The sequence below is a fragment of the Schistocerca serialis genome, chromosome 1 (genome assembly GCF_023864345.2).
Source record: "Schistocerca serialis cubense isolate TAMUIC-IGC-003099 chromosome 1, iqSchSeri2.2, whole genome shotgun sequence".
Lineage (NCBI taxonomy): Eukaryota > Metazoa > Arthropoda > Insecta > Orthoptera > Acrididae > Schistocerca > Schistocerca serialis.
The window spans coordinates 427,518,738-427,530,796 of NC_064638.1; the positions used below are offsets into that span (position 1 = coordinate 427,518,738).

Consider the following 12,059-nt stretch of genomic DNA (forward strand, 5'->3'; position numbering starts at 1 on the left):
TGAAGGCCCATCCCACCCTGGAGGTGCGGGCAGTCCGCCGCATTTTTAACGCGACCGGCCCCACCCGCCTTATGCGGGTTTTCTCTGAGGACGCCCCCTCCATTGACCGTCTCCTGAAGGAGGGTGCCCTCCTCTTCAATCAGCGGTTCAAAGTCGACCCCTCCCGTTCCCCCCCTCAATCCCTGCGCTGCCAGAGATGTCTGCGCTACGATGCACATCCAACAGCCGAGTGCCGCGAGGCCCCCACCTGCCCGCATTGTCGGCAAGCGCACTTCCTCCGGCAGTGCCCCAACCTCCAATCCCCTCCCTCCTGTAATACCTGCAGCCTCCCCCACCCCACCTACTCCCAAAAATGTAAAGCCCGACCTCCTCCTACCACTCCTGAACTCACCGTCCCTGTCCGTCCCCTGGACGCCCCCACCCCTCCTGGCAATTCCCTTCGTCCCCCCCCCACTGCTGAGGACATCATCAGGTTCCTCACCATTGTCCTCCAAAACGTCCATCCCTTTCAGCGCCCCCACACCTTACAGCAGATCTCCCTCGCCGCCCGTTCCATATTCCACCTTAAAATGTACGCCACCTTTTCCAATAACCAGGCCCATTTCACCTTCTCCCGCCTTGACACCCTCGTCTAAGTCCTTCCAATGGCGCGACAGCATCGTATCCTTTTCAACAATATCCGCTCCCTTCCCGCCAACAAGAACCTCTTCCTGCACACCCTTGCTACCCACCGTGTGGATGCCTTCCTCCTTAATGAAACCTTCCTCCAACCCCACCACTCCATCCACACCTCCCCCTATCTCCTCCACCGCTCCGATACTCCCCTCCCAGTTGCGCGTGGCGGAGTTGCCATTGGCCACCACCGCCAGATCCCCGTTCGGCTCCAGCCTCTCCTTCCCGACCCCACCGAACACCTGATCCTTAGTCTCTTCTTCCCCGGCCTTACCATTACCTGTGCCACCATCTATGTCCGCCCCAACGCCCCTCTTCCTTTCGACTTCCTCTCCCACATCGACCGTACCTTCTCCTCCTATGTGATCGCCGCCGACCTCAACATCCATAGTCGCTCCGCTGCCCAGTTACGGCGGTGGCATCGGTTCCTCTCCTCCCTTCAAGGCGACCTCATCCCCATCCCCCAGCACACCCGTCCCGAATCCAACTCCACTCCCGATGTTATCCTCTCCTCCCCCAACCTCCTTGGTCGCATTACGGTGGATGTCCTGGAGCCTATTGGTAGCGACCATCTCCCTGTCCTCCTCACCGTGTCAGACGGCCGTCGCCCCCGCCCCGACCCTCGTCATGACCCTCCCCCTAAGTACATCCATGACTATTCCCGTGCCAACTGGAATGCCTACCGGGATACCCTCTCCACTCAGGTCGATAGCCACCCTCTCGCCTACCGCCGTCCCGATGATGTCACCCATGCCGCCTCCTTTCTCCAGCAGACCTTGTCTGAGGCCGTGGAGGCCCACGTCCCTACTGTTGCCGTCCACCCCCACCGTCCTACCTTACCACCACAGGCCGTCCTCCTCCTCCGTGAATCCCGTCGTCTCTACCGTGCCTTCCTCCGCACGCGTGACCCGGACACCCTACGACGCCACCGGCAACTACAGCGACACATTCGAAATTTGCTCGCGGCCAAGAAACGCCGGGACTGGCGACAGACATGCACCCGTTTAAATGCTACCCTCCCTATAAACTCGTCCAAGTTCTGGACCGCCTTCCGTCGCCTTACCGGAACTAAACCCTCCCCCTACTATCCTCTTCTCCACGATGATCACCCCTTCCCTGACGCCCTTAGTAAGGCCAATCACTTTGCCTCCTACCTGTCCGATGTGTTTTCCATCCCTGATGATCCCCAGTTCGATTACTCCCTCTTCCCAGATATCCGCGATCGAACTGACACCTCTGTCCCTCCCCTCGCTCCTGGTTTCCAGCACTTGGACAACATTCCACACACGGACCTTAATGCCCCCATCACCACACAGGATCTCATCGATACACTCCGCACCAAACGCAACACCGCTCCTGGTCACGATCGTGTTACCTACCGTCACCTTCGTGAAGCTCCTGTCTCTTTTCTCTCCACCCTGGCCAGGCTCTACAATGTAGTCCTGTCCACCGGTTACTACCCCGACCTGTGGAAAACCTCCCGTATCCTCATGTTCCTCAAACCTGGCAAACCGCCGTCCGCCGTCTCCTCCTACCGTCCCATCAGCCTTACCTCGGTCTTCAGCAAGGTCCTGGAATCTATCCTCACCCGCCGCATCCACCAGCATCTCCGCCAGCACCGCCTCCTCCCCGTTACCCAGTGTGGCTTTCGGCCGTCCTTCTCTTCCGACGATCTTCTCCTTCACCTCACTCATCTCCTTTCCGAACAGCTCAATTCCCGTCGCTCCGCAATCTTCCTCTCTCTTGACCTCGAACGCGCATATGACCGCGTCTGGCATTCCGGTCTCCTCTTCAAGCTCCAAACCTTCGCCCTTCCCATTAACTACGTTCGTCTGATCGGTTCCTTTCTCTCCCGCCGTCCTTCCTATGTCACCATCCATAACACCGATTCCTACACCTTTTTCCCCTCCGCCGGTGTGCCCCAAGGCTCCGTCCTATCCCCCCTTCTGTACTTGTTGTACACGGCGGACATGCCGCCGCCGTCACCCCCTGTCCACCTTCTCCAGTTTGCCGATGACACCGCCTTCCTTGCCCTTGCCCCCACCCTGCGACGCTCTCAACGCCTTCTCCAATCCCATCTTGACCGGTTCACCGCTTGGTGCAACCAGTGGTTGCTCAAGGTCAATCCTTCCAAAACCCAGGCGATCATTGTAGGCAACACCACTCCCTCCTTCCGCCTCCTTGATTTCTATCTCACCGTTTATGGCCGTCCCATCGCTCTCACCCCCACCCTTAAGTACCTTGGCGTCACCCTCGACCGTCGCCTCTCCTGGACTCCCCATCTCCAGACAATCCAAGCCAAGGCACGTTCCCGACTCCGTCTCCTCAAGCTCCTTTCCGGCCGAACGTGGGGTTTGGACCCCTCCACCATCCTCCACACCTATAAGTCCCTCATCCGTCCTATCCTCTGTTACGCCCATCCAGCCTGGATCTCCGCCCCCCCTTCCTTTTATAAATCCCTCCAAATCCTTGAACGCCATGCTCTCCGCCTTGCCTATCGCATCCGTCTCCCTTCCCCCACACGGATCCTGTATGACCTTATCCCCTTCCCCCACCTCCTCCTCTTCCTCGAAAGGCTACGAATCCTCTACACCTCCCGTAAACTCGATCCTCCTCACCCGCTCGTCTCCCCGATCCTCTCCCACCCCCGCCCGCTGCCGCGCCTGTACTCCCATGTCCCACCCGGTCTCCATCTCTCCACCCTCCTTACCCTCTCCCAAGGTGGTTTCCGCCAGCTCCCTCTCCCTGATGATGTCCTCGTCCCCTCCATCTACCCCTCCTATCAACTTTGACCCTGCCCCCCCTCCCTCCTGGTGTCCTTTCCCTGCGGCACCCTCCCTCCTTTCTCTTCCCTTCCCTTCTCTCTCCTTTTCCCCCATCCCCTCCCTCCACCCCTCTTCTTCCGGGCTTCCCCTCCCCCTTCCTCTCTCCCCCCTCTTTCCCCAGCCCGTGGCGTCCCTGCTCTCCCCTCTCGCTTTCCCTCTCCCCCTCCTCCTCCTCCTCCTCCTCCTCCTCCTCCTCCTCCTCCTCTCTTGGCAGGTCCCCGGACTCGCACACGCATCGTGAACTTTCGCGCGCCGGAGATCATCGCCCTCGGATTAGTGTCTGTGCCGTCGTGTCTGTGCCTCAGTGTTTTTCGCCGTCCACGCTCCTTCGTTCACGTGTGTCATCTACCTCGTCAGTGTTTGTGCCCAGTGCCGACGGTTTTTCTTGTTTGTTTCGTCAAGTGTGAACGGCTTCATGTCTTTTAACTATTGTATCTCCTGTTTTTTAACCGCCATTCTGTTACTTGTCTGTCTCCCTTTCTTTTTTCTTGTACTGCTTATGGCTGAAGAGCGGAGTACACTGTTCCGCTGCCAGCCCACCTTGTATGGGGTGTCCAAATTACAATAAAGAAAAAAAAAAAAAAAAAAACGGTTTTTCCTTATCGCTTCTCGGCCTTTTGGCTAAGATCAAAGTGTAGTATCTGTTCTTATCAGCTTAATATCTGATACGTCCTGCATCGCAGGACCAGAATATTAAACTCATTTTTGGCTCATGACGGAGTGCTAGGGGCTTGCTCCACCTCTGTCGCGGGTTGGCCCGGCATTGCAGTACCGCCGGGATCGGCCCACCTAAAATTAATTAAAACACAGCCTGAAATGGGTTAATATTCTGCAGTGATCAGATATTCCGCTGGTAGCAAAACTTGTTGTAGTTGTCGATTTGCCCAGTAGTTAGCTGCTTACACACCTCGATTTCTTGTAATTAATTTAACATTATCTTACGAAGTTTATTTATTTTTTTTTTTTTTTTATTTTTTTTTTTTTTTTTTTTTTTTTTGCGGTTAGCCGGAACGCTCTTGCAGCCGCATTACACTAGGCTGGTAATTTATATGGGCACAGAAGAGTGCCTTCGGATGCCTCGTTGGCGTCACATATGGTCCGGCCACAGATAATTTTAATTACATTTTTTGGAGTTATATCCTTAGCTCCTCGCGAACGTCGTCGTCGCCGCCGCACGCACGCAGAATACGTGTGTACACACGTATGCAGTAGGCGGTGGACGATGTAAGCACTCGGCTAGGTGTAGCTCGCGCCGGCCTCGCGCCGGTGTAGCTCGCGCCGGCCTGGCGCTGCTGTGGGGCGGCCTCACGGCTTCTCCACTGCCCTGGCAGCCGGCGGCGTTCAAATGGGAGTCGCAGTTTACTGTTCGCCATGGAGGGTAGTACTGGGCTGTTGACGAGTGCTCTCGCGAATTCTCCTTCCTTCCGGCACTTGCTTTTGCGATGTTTTCGACGGTCGCCTGTTGCCATATCGGCCCGTACCACCGTGTGTCACTCCCACATGTGGAGCGCACACGCTGCAAGCATTTAGGCCCTTCGACTTGCGGTTTTTCCTTATCGCTTCTCGGCCTTTTGGCTAAGATCAAAGTGTAGTATCTGTTCTTATCAGCTTAATATCTGATACGTCCTGCATCGCAGGACCAGAATATTAAACTCATTTTTGGCTCATGACGGAGTGCTAGGGGCTTGCTCCACCTCTGTCGCGGGTTGGCCCGGCATTGCAGTACCGCCGGGATCGGCCCACCTAAAATTAATTAAAACACAGCCTGAAATGGGTTAATATTCTGCAGTGATCAGATATTCCGCTGGTAGCAAAACTTGTTGTAGTTGTCGATTTGCCCAGTAGTTAGCTGCTTACACACCTCGATTTCTTGTAATTAATTTAACATTATCTTACGAAGTTTATTTATTTTTTTTTTTTTTTTATTTTTTTTTTTTTTTTTTTTTTTTTTGCGGTTAGCCGGAACGCTCTTGCAGCCGCATTACACTAGGCTGGTAATTTATATGGGCACAGAAGAGTGCCTTCGGATGCCTCGTTGGCGTCACATATGGTCCGGCCACAGATAATTTTAATTACATTTTTTGGAGTTATATCCTTAGCTCCTCGCGAACGTCGTCGTCGCCGCCGCACGCACGCAGAATACGTGTGTACACACGTATGCAGTAGGCGGTGGACGATGTAAGCACTCGGCTAGGTGTAGCTCGCGCCGGCCTCGCGCCGGTGTAGCTCGCGCCGGCCTGGCGCTGCTGTGGGGCGGCCTCACGGCTTCTCCACTGCCCTGGCAGCCGGCGGCGTTCAAATGGGAGTCGCAGTTTACTGTTCGCCATGGAGGGTAGTACTGGGCTGTTGACGAGTGCTCTCGCGAATTCTCCTTCCTTCCGGCACTTGCTTTTGCGATGTTTTCGACGGTCGCCTGTTGCCATATCGGCCCGTACCACCGTGTGTCACTCCCACATGTGGAGCGCACACGCTGCAAGCATTTAGGCCCTTCGACTGCGGTTTTTCCTTATCGCTTCTCGGCCTTTTGGCTAAGAAGCACCCCGCGGTCGGAGCGGTCCGTTGTGCTCTGTAGCGGGTCGCGAGTCGCGTTTCGTGGTCGTTTCGTTTGTTCTTGGTTTTTCCAGCGTTGATATTTTTGCGGTGAATATGTCGAACCGGTCGAACAGTATTCAATGCGTATTCGACAGAGCAGCGAGACGGCCTACGGCCTTTGAAATACAGGAATGGATATTTGGTGATCTGAAAGTACCGGAAAATGACGTCGACACCTTTCAACTGGATTTTGTCTTATTCTCGTTATTCGTGAAATTTCTCGACCAGGAGAAATACGAAAAGTATGGCCTGGCACTCGCGGGCGAACATCCGTTCCGCTACTTCGATGGAACTGTCGGAACAGTGCATATTGTGCCATCTGGCTTTGGGATACGGACTGTGCGGGTATTTAACGTACCCCCTGAGTGTCCCAATGACGTAATCGGCCGTGTCCTGTCGCGGTATGGCACGGTGCTCAGCATCACGAATGAGAAGTGGGGAAGTGCCTACCGTTTCCAGGGCAACAGCGGCGTTCGTAGTGTCCGCATGGACCTCCGCCAGCACATCCCGTCGTATATAAATGTTGCGAGTACCAGGGCCCAGATCACCTATATTGGGCAACCGCAGACTTGCTCCCTTTGTCAATCGACGGAGCATCTCCGCGTGGACTGCCCGCGCCGGCGTCCCGTGCAACTGCCGCGGGAACGCACTGCTGGTACCGACCTTGTGCCTCTCCTCAGCGAGGTAGTGGCGGGCGCTGCCCACCGTCCCGCTGAGCGGACTGACGTGTCGCCCCCGCCAGAAGCAGTGCTACCGGCACCCAGTGCACCGATAGACGGACCCGTCCCGGACCAGACGCCCGTTGTGGCGGTACCGCCGGCGGCGTCTGATGTGCCTGCTATGGCGAGTGATGTGGTCGCTGTCGAACAGATGGAGGTCGTTCTTCCTACCCCGCCCCTCCCGGCAGATGACGCTAAGTCCCCCCGCCGTCGTCATCGGCGCAAGAAGGCGAACCCGGACCAGCCGGCGGAGGAGGCGGACGGTTTCCGTCCCCCTGAGAGCGGCAGTGAGGCTGACTCTCAGGCCTCCTCAGTTTCCCGCTCTGTTTCCGCTGACCGCTCGGGCGGTATGCGGCAAACTGCTCGGCAACTAGAGGCTCTTATCAGTTCCTCGCGAGATCGGGGAGCGATCCCTGCAAAACGAAAACATGACCAGGGTAGTGACCAGCCAATGCAGCGTACTCGTACCCTTTCACATCCTACTGTGTCCGAGGCGTCTGCGCCGCCTGGCTCAGACTATCCTGCCGATGGGGGAGGCCTGAACTGGGCTGACGACGAGGGCGATGACATGCGTGATTGAGTGGGCCTTTCCCCACATGAGCTGCTTGGTATTTGTTTCTCACATCCGGGGTGATATCGCTGGGTTCTGGTGTGGATATTTCCACACCTGCTTCCCTACGGCCGTGACCCTATCTGCCGTTGTCTACTCTGTGTTGCTCTCCCATGCCTGCCTTTGACCGTCCGCCGGGAGCCCTCTCCCTTTTAACGATCAATATCAACTCCATCTCCAACCCGGTCAAACTTCGATCTCTGAAGGACTTTCTCCGCCTTGGTGCGTTTGATGTGGTCTTTCTCCAGGAAGTTTGTGCCCCTTTTCTATCTGACCTTGCTGGTTATGAGGCACTGTATAACATCGACCCTGACGCCCGGCGGGGTACTGCTTTGCTCTACCGATCAGAGTTTATTCCATCCCACGTTACCACGCTACCCAACGGTCGCGTTCTTGCATGTATCCTTCAAGATGTCCTTTTTCTAAATGTCTATGCTCCTTCCGGTGCTAACCACAGGCATGGCAGAACAACACTTTTTCAGTCTGATCTTCCCCCTTTCTTAGCAGCTCGTCGCCCTATCGTCTTTGGCGGAGACTTCAACTGTGTGGTGGCCGAAGTTGACCAGGTCCCGACGCCTATGCGGTGTGAAGCGCTCGCTTCACTCCTTCGGGCGGCTGACCTTACTGACACATGGCGCCACTTCCATCCCGCCTACACGCAATTTACCCACATCTATCCCACTGGAGCCAGCCGTATTGATCGTGTTTATGTCTCGACTGATTTGACTCCCGCCCTTTGTGCCGTCCAAGTCATACCCGTGGCCTTTAGTGACCACTGTGCGTACTCGTGTTCCTTGCGTATCGCGGGTCCTGCCCCGGTTCCTCGTGGCACCTCTTGGAAGATGAATACCCTTCATCTGTCCCTGCCCGAACTTCGTGCTCTTGTCACGAAAACGTGGCAGGATTGTCTCGTGGACACTTCCCGGTACCCTACCACGGTGGTTTGGTGGCTCCGCTGTGCGAAGCCCCGGCTGCGACGTGTTATCCGGCAATACAGTCGCGACGTCGCCCACTGGAAACGTAGCACGTTGGCCTTCTATCAGCAGTGTCTCACTGACGCCCTGACTCTTCCTGCTGACCGGTATGATCAGCTCCGCATGCGCCTCAACAAAATTAAGGCGCAAATCCTTCGCTTCTCTCGGGAGAAAGCCGACGGTATGGTGGTGCGGTGTCGTTCTGCATCCCTGATTGAAGGCGAGGAGCCATCCCTTTATCACCTAGCCTCTGAACGAACTCGTGCCAAGAAGAACACCATTTTGCGCCTTAAGACAGACGATGGTGCGCGGATCGCAGACAACCGCGACGTCCTCCAACACCTGACGGACCATTTCACGCACCTCTTCCAGGATGTTGAGGTCGACGTTGCCGCCCAACGTGCACTTGTCAGTGGGGTGCCCACTTCTTTGGATCGTCATGACCGCGGCTCCTTAACCGAGCCCCTGACACTCGCTGACCTCACATCTGTCCTCCGTGCCTGTCCGGGACGCAAGTCACCTGGCCCCGACGGTCTCCCTTATGAGTTCTACCAACAATTTTGGGACCTGCTCGGCGACCGTTTCTGCACAATGTGCGAGGAGATTTTTGCTGGATGCGACTTACCCGCCGACTTTTTATCTGGACGTATTGCCCTTATTCCAAAGGTGACTGGTCACTGCCGAGCTCAAGACCTGCGTCCTATCACTGTCCTTAACACTGACTATAAGTTGGTGGCACGATGCGTGGCCTCTCGTCTCAAACAGGCGATGTCTAAGGTACTTTGCCCCACTCAATCCTGTGGCGTTTCGCGTCGGAACATCTTCACCGCCGCTTCCCTGTACCGCGATGTTGTCTTCCTCACCGCTGACACTCGCACCCCGGCTGCCATTCTTTCCTTGGACTTCGCCGGTGCCTTTGACAGGGTCTCGCACCCTTACCTGCTGGGCGTTATGTCGCGGATGGGTTTTGGGGAGCGCTTCATACGCATCATCCGGAACTTCTTGGATGGGGCGAATTCCACTATTGTGGTGAACGGTTGCCGGTCGCGCCCCATTCCCATCAGACGGTCAGTTCGACAGGGGTGTCCCTTGTCGATGTATTTGTTTGCCTTAGCGCTGGACCCCATGCTGCGTGACATTGGCCGGTTGGTCGACGGTGTCGTTCTCCCAGGCGTCACCTTCCGCTGTGCGGCCTACGCCGATGACGTTGGTGTGTTCGTTGCTAACGCAAGGGACATCGATTCCGTTCGCCGCATTCTCGATGTTTATGAACGGGCCTCCGGTGCTCAGTTAAATCCCAACAAGACTGTGTTACTTCCGCTAGGGCCACGATCTTTGACCGTCGAACGCCCCTGGTACAGAGTTGTAGGGGAACAGCGTATCTTGGGTCTTGAGGTGACTGCCTGTCCGCAGCGTATGTTAACCCTCACGTGGCGGCGGCTTCTCACACGCATCAGGGGCCTTTGCGTGAGCCACGCTGATCGACGGCTCGACCTCCATCAACGCATCCGGCTTATTAATGGTTATCTCCTCTCAAGAGCATGGTATGTCGCCCAACTCCTTACGCTGCCGAAGCAGATCGGCCGAGCCATATCCCAAGCAGTATATTGGCTCTTGTGGCGGCATGCGCTGTTCAAGGTTGATGCGCTGACCTGTACGCTGCCGAAGGCCGATGGCGGCCTCGGCCTCATTGACTTTTCCCGGAAATGTGCGGCCCTTCTGATACACCGTGTCACCGCTTTGCGCGACGCCGACCCCGGTGGGACTACAGCGGTCCTCTTCGACCGTTATCGTCCACACTCGGCGCGTGCACCGGTCTGTTTGATGCATATTCCGATCCGGTTGACGACGGTCAGAGACTATTACTTCCACCGCAGTTATGTCCTCGCAGTGGCCACTGACAAGGCACGCACGTCGAAGCGCCTTTACCAGGCACTCCGAGGCCAGCCCAAGCCCCATAAATTGGAGGACAGACGACCGTCGGTCATCTGGCGCCAAGTTTGGGCTAATATTAACAACTCAGCCCTTCCCACGGCGGTTTCAGCGCTATGGTACCGTGTCGTCAACAATTTAATCCCCACTAACCATCGCCTGGCGGCCATCCGCCTACGGCCCTCGGCTGCTTGCGGCCGCTGTGGTGACGTTGACACCAGGGAGCATCGCCTCCTCTGCCCCCACGTCACAGAAGTGTGGACCCTTGCACGTGTACTCATAGCGCTGATCGGTGGGACGACGCCAGCAAATGTAACCACCGACTGGTTCCTTACACCTGATCTTCAAACACAACCCCGACCAAGGCGTAACGCAATGGTGTGGCTCTTGGGCCACACCATTTTCACGATCTACGACCTTTCCCTCGCCGATGCTGTCTCTTACATGGACTACCTGTGGAGCCAGCATCGCGTGGCGGAATCTGCTCGAAACTATACGACCACTTTTGCCCGGTATTTGAAAGTTGCAATGATCCATGGATACCAAACGGTGTTCCAGGTTACCTAGGGCACCTTGTCCAGGCATTGCCTGGGCTTGCCCCTGGTTTTTGCACCAATCTCTGACTTGACTCACCCCAGATTCGCATTTGGAACAATTATTGCAAAAACTTTATTGGAAAACTAGGAATCACGCAATCAATCTTAGAAGCTTATTCCTTAGTTAATTCTCTAGGCGATGGGATTATCTCGCCAGTTTCATTTTCACTTGTGTGTGCTGCCGTCCCTGTTTTTAATTTCCTTTCTATCTTTCTTTCTTTCTTCCTTTTTGGTTCTCAACTCACTATTTCTTCACACCTGCAGAGCGAGGTGTCTTTCTGAGTCAAGTGTCGTCGCCCACTGCGGCATAGCAGAGTATGCCCCTCGCTTTTAATTTCGTTCCTGGCAACAAGTCTTGCTACTCAATGCACCCTGTGCGTGCTGCGTCGACACTCTAGGATGGCGGCATTTTTGAAAAAAAAAAAAAAAAAAAAAAAAAAAAAAAAAAGTGTAGTATCCGTTCTTTCAAAAAAAAAAAACAAAAAATTAAAAAAAAAAAAAAAAAAAAAAAAAGTGTAGTATCTGTTCTTATCAGCTTAATATCTGATACGTCCTGCATCGCAGGACCAGAATATTAAACTCATTTTTGGCTCATGACGGAGTGCTAGGGGCTTGCTCCACCTCTGTCGCGGGTTGGCCCGGCATTGCAGTACCGCCGGGATCGGCCCACCTAAAATTAATTAAAACACAGCCTGAAATGGGTTAATATTCTGCAGTGATCAGATATTCCGCTGGTAGCAAAACTTGTTGTAGTTGTCGATTTGCCCAGTAGTTAGCTGCTTACACACCTCGATTTCTTGTAATTAATTTAACATTATCTTACGAAGTTTATTTATTTTTTTTTTTTTTTTATTTTTTTTTTTTTTTTTTTTTTTTTTGCGGTTAGCCGGAACGCTCTTGCAGCCGCATTACACTAGGCTGGTAATTTATATGGGCACAGAAGAGTGCCTTCGGATGCCTCGTTGGCGTCACATATGGTCCGGCCACAGATAATTTTAATTACATTTTTTGGAGTTATATCCTTAGCTCCTCGCGAACGTCGTCGTCGCCGCCGCACGCACGCAGAATACGTGTGTACACACGTATGCAGTAGGCGGTGGACGATGTAAGCACTCGGCTAGGTGTAGCTCGCGCCGGCC

General features: G+C 54.8%; 2 non-coding genes and 1 pseudogene across 2 annotated transcripts; all 3 read left to right on the plus strand.

Moving 5' to 3' along the window:
• The first annotated feature begins 4,098 nt into the window (after positions 1–4,098).
• LOC126420509 (U2 spliceosomal RNA) lies at positions 4,099–4,291 on the plus strand. The gene has a single exon (XR_007576073.1). It is a non-coding gene; the product is annotated as a U2 spliceosomal RNA (small nuclear RNA).
• Positions 4,292–5,052: 761 nt separating this feature from the next.
• LOC126420531 (U2 spliceosomal RNA) lies at positions 5,053–5,245 on the plus strand. Its single transcript, XR_007576074.1, has one exon. It is a non-coding gene; the product is annotated as a U2 spliceosomal RNA (small nuclear RNA).
• Positions 5,246–11,420: 6,175 nt separating this feature from the next.
• Positions 11,421–11,595, plus strand: LOC126421129 (U2 spliceosomal RNA; annotated as a pseudogene).
• The last annotated feature ends 464 nt before the right edge of the window (positions 11,596–12,059 follow it).